Source organism: Octopus bimaculoides, chromosome 11 (genome assembly GCF_001194135.2).
Source record: "Octopus bimaculoides isolate UCB-OBI-ISO-001 chromosome 11, ASM119413v2, whole genome shotgun sequence".
Taxonomy (NCBI): Eukaryota; Metazoa; Mollusca; class Cephalopoda; order Octopoda; family Octopodidae; genus Octopus; species Octopus bimaculoides.
Genome location: NC_068991.1, coordinates 2,347,574 through 2,352,139, shown reverse-complemented (window position 1 = coordinate 2,352,139; position 4,566 = coordinate 2,347,574). Strand labels below are relative to the sequence as shown.

General features: G+C 35.5%; 1 protein-coding gene across 1 annotated transcript in view; it reads left to right on the top strand.

Moving 5' to 3' along the window:
- LOC106883653 (uncharacterized) overlaps positions 1–4,566 on the top strand; it is a 132,002-nt gene that overhangs the window by 39,151 nt on the left and 88,285 nt on the right. The gene's annotated exons all lie outside the window — the stretch shown is intronic.

Below are 4,566 nucleotides of genomic sequence, written 5' to 3'. Positions count from 1 at the left end.
CCATAAGTAAGATTTTTTTTTTTTACTCCGCTGTAACTGCAGGGAATTCGCCTTTAGAAGTTCAAATATTTCACAAACGCATTTGAAATAACCTAAAGTTCGTGAATTTCTCATCACTGCTTAGCGCTGTTTTCATTATAGATATTCTGACCAGGCGGTCCTCGAGTGCAACTCAGTCACTGGTATTGACTATTTTAAGATAAAGCTACGGCTTTAGTCTCTACTCGAGTTATCTCTCTTCTGTGCTGCACAGAATTTTGTCAGTGAACAGGTCGCGGTCTCAAAGCGACGAAAATAATTTGACAAATTAAATTTAAATGTTGAAGTGAATCTAACGGTTTTTGTGTGTTATTTTAAATGGCTTATAAACACATTCCACGCTGCAATTGTTATATATATATATATAACAGAAGATCCAGAAAGGAAAATTATAAGAAACCTAAATACTAAGCAGAATAGAAGGTGGTTTCTACTAATTATATACACAGAATTGGATGAATTGGTTTCATTAGTTGAGATGGAATCAATTGAAATTCTGAGAATATTCTTCCTGCTAGATTATTGGTTCAACTTGAAGATTGGACTAATTTATTTTGGGAAGTAGTGCTGTTCTTGCCAGATGCTGCTATTTTCCACTCACTTCTCTATTATATACTGTTTTTTCTCTCTCTCTCTCTCTCTCTCTCTCTCTCTCTCTCTCTCTCTCTCTCTCTCTCTCTCTCTCTCTCTCTCTCTCTCTCTCTCTCTCTCTCTCTCTCCTACTCTTCTATTTTTCATTTTTGTGAATATATCAGAATTAGTAACTAATTGGGTTACAGTTATCTGAATAGGTTACATTGATACATGTGTATGTGCGAGTGTATGCATGTATATATATATATATGTGTGTGTGTGTGTGTGTGTGTGTGTGTGTGTGTGTTGACGAGGTCATGGCTAAGTGGTAAAAAGCTTGCTTCCCAACCATATGGTTCTGGGTTTAGTCCCACTGCGTCGCACCTTGGGCAAGTGTCTTCTAATATAGCCTCGGGCCGACCAAAGTCTTTAAAGTCGATTTGGTGGTGGTGGTGGTGATGCGATCCTCCTGATACATAATTAACTGGGTCAGTTAATTATGATTTTATTCAACATATTCCCCTCACATATTCACACACTTTTTGCAACGGTCCTTCAGTTTTTTCTAAACCCTGTAAAAGAACTCGGAATGTTGGGCCTCCAACAAGTCCTTTCACGATACCCTTAAAGCCAGGAACTTTTCAGCACCCCTGTATGTTTTACTATTCTTCAGATACTCTCCGTCTCTTGGTCTGACTTATGGATGCCAGACTTGATTCTACATCTCCAAACATTACACATTTCAACAGTTTTAGTCACTGAAGGTCAAGCCATCCGCGTCCCAAGATCTTTTACGCATTTTAACTTATTTAAATATAAATATCTACAAAGAAAGGAGAACAGAAAAATATATCATAAAGGGCGAAGCGTACGTAATGTATACGAATACAGCTATACAAACCAGAACGGTTCTGAATTTGTCGATTTGCCAATAGAAAGAAATGGTTAAACCAAAAACGGTGCTTCTATTGTTTTATCCAACACCTGTATACACACACACACACACACACACACACACACACACACACACACACACAGTGACGTTGTTTTCGTAATGAAATATTGAATAATAAGATGAATGTGAAAGTGATTTGGAAAACTCTCCATAGAAGTAAAAATCTAAATGCCATAAAATGCGGAAAAATGAAAATCACAATTGCCATTGTCTCCACAGAATCTAGAGAACAAGCGATGCGTGAAATCAAGTAGTAATTCTAAGAACTTTCAGATAATCATTCCATGTGTAAGATACAAAATATGGCTGTTTTTAAGAACTGCACACGTCCTTAGAGAAACAATGTCAATAAAATAACAGAGTAAATGGTTTATACTCAAAAATTTACTCCACCTTTTCTTTGATTTTGGATATGACCTGGGTAAAGCAGTCTAAATGTAAGTAAGAAGATTATGATGTTGATGATGATAACTGTGGTGGTGGTGGCGGCGGTGAGGAGAGGAAGAGGAAGGACAATGGGAAGAGGGTAACTGACGAAAACAATCGCATAGATAGATAGATAGATAGATAGATAGATAGATAGAGTATAGAGAGAGACAAATAGATACACAAAAAGAAAAGAAGTGATAGAAATAGACATACAGACAGTGTAGAAAGAGGGAGACAATGGAGAGAGCAGAAAAAGTGGGTGAGTGAGAAAGGGTCGATTCCAGTAGTTGGTTAGTACTTTATTTATCGGCCACAAAATGATGAAAAGGCAAGTTGATCAACAGGTCTACCTATTCGCAGCCTTACACAAATCAATATTAAATGATATTACATAGATCAATATTACATAGATCAATATTACATAGATCAATATTACATAGATCAATAATGCATAGAACGAAATTAAATGCAAGAAAAGTGTATCGTAGGTGAATGTCATGGAATGCTCTGACAGGCGTCATTGCCAAACGATAAAAATCAGCAATGTACCCAACGTTACAAATGAAACATTTAACGAATTTTCGGGCAGCAAGAAATGGCTGCAACATGTTTGAAGTCGAAGTTTACAACATAATAACAAATTGCACGACGGAAGTGGATCAACCGATAAGAACATGCGGAAGAATTCGCGTCACAAATACCTGAAATAATTGAAAAACATTTCTATTCTTTTAAACATGTGATGCTGTTGGAAACTGGTCTGTTCTGAAAGGATACACCATAGAAAGTTTTTATATCAAGAGCAGAAAAATAGAAAGGGTGATCGATACAAAGCATCAAAGGCGCAAACCACATTATTATTATTATTATTATTATTATTATTATTATTGTTCAGTAGTTTTATTTTTATAACGTGCTTTCACTTCACTACCGAGCGCAGCTCTGTGCGCCTTGGGTATGTGCTGTGGTTTGCTGTGGTGCTTTTATGTTTACTGTATTGAAAGTGTTTTGCGTAGAATGTGTGCAGTACCCAGTAGTGCAATTTTCTGTATGTTACATATATTTGTAAGTCCTGGTATTTTTGTTATGTATTTGTCTGAGTATTTTTTAATTATACCTAAGGCACCTACTATGATAGGAATTGTTTCTGTTTTTAGACTCCACATTCGAGTTATCTCTATTTCCAGGTCTTTGTATTTTGAAAGTTTTTCCATTTCTTTTCGAGAAACGTTGTCATCTGCTGGTATTGATACATCAATTAGAAAGCATTTTTTTCCTTCATGATCTTTGACAACTATATCTGGTCTATTTGCCTTATTATTATTATTATTATTATTATTATTATTATTATCATTATTATTATTATGATAGAGTGAGAGAGCAATGCATGCCATCAAAGTGACACTGCAGTAAAATATATGAAACACAATATAGCAATCGTGACTACCCGTCTGAAAAGGATACACCAGGCACATGCATCACAACCATATCTGCATGACATGGTGATCTCATATCAAGATAAACAGTGCATGACTTTGCAGGTGAGGCCCAGTTAGAATTTTCTTCAGGTCCAGTAGCACATCCCACACAAAAGGTCGCTGAATATGAGTTGTTTCGGGATGTTGAACGAAACACCCATGTTTCTAGAGGCGAATCATTCAAACCCCAAAGAATTCCTCTCAACACATGGCTATGATGCTCCCCCACTACTTCTGCTCGTAAACAGAAATGCACATATCGTCAGGCACTAAAGAGACATACTGAACTGGTTATGGTCAAACAACTGACAAGCAAATCTGAGCAGAATTATTATTATTATTATTATTATTATTATTATTTTGTTGTTCTTGTTGTTGTTCTTGTTGTTGTTCTTGTTGTAAACCAATAAGTGATGGTTCCAGGGATCCATTATTAATTAATAGGGCAATGCACATGCAAGGAGGGGATTGAATAAAAAATAACCTTCCGGTTCACTGGTGTGTAAACAACAGATCATGGATGACTGCCGCCATATTGGGAAACTGGTTTTATCAAGATTGTGTCGCTGAAGCTGAAATTTTTATAAAAGAAAATAATATTGACTTCAAAGTTTTGTTACTAATTGATAACGCTCCATCACATACCTGTGATTTAGAACACCATAATGGTAAAATTTGGTTCTTACCGCCCTCTACTACCCCACTTATCCAGTCATTATAGCAAAGCGTAATTAGTAATAATTTTAAGACAAATTGTGTTAACAATTCGTATTTAAAAAGAAAAATCTGGTTGATATGAAAGAAAACCAAGTTAACGTTACAGAAGAAGTAAGAAAATAATCATTATTCTTCATTGGGGAAATAATTGGAAAAGCAATTCACGAAATTAAGAACAAAACTATAAATGCCTGTTGAAAGGCCGTTTTGTCTGGATTGTTTCTGAAAGTTTATGACGTTAAAACAAGAAAATCTCTAAACTCAGATAAAATTATCGCTTGTTGAATAGATGAAATATTGGATGATTTAGTTGCCAAAGTAATTAAGAAATTGTTTAGGAAGCAGAAGTTAAATGAAGATTTAGATGACATGGTC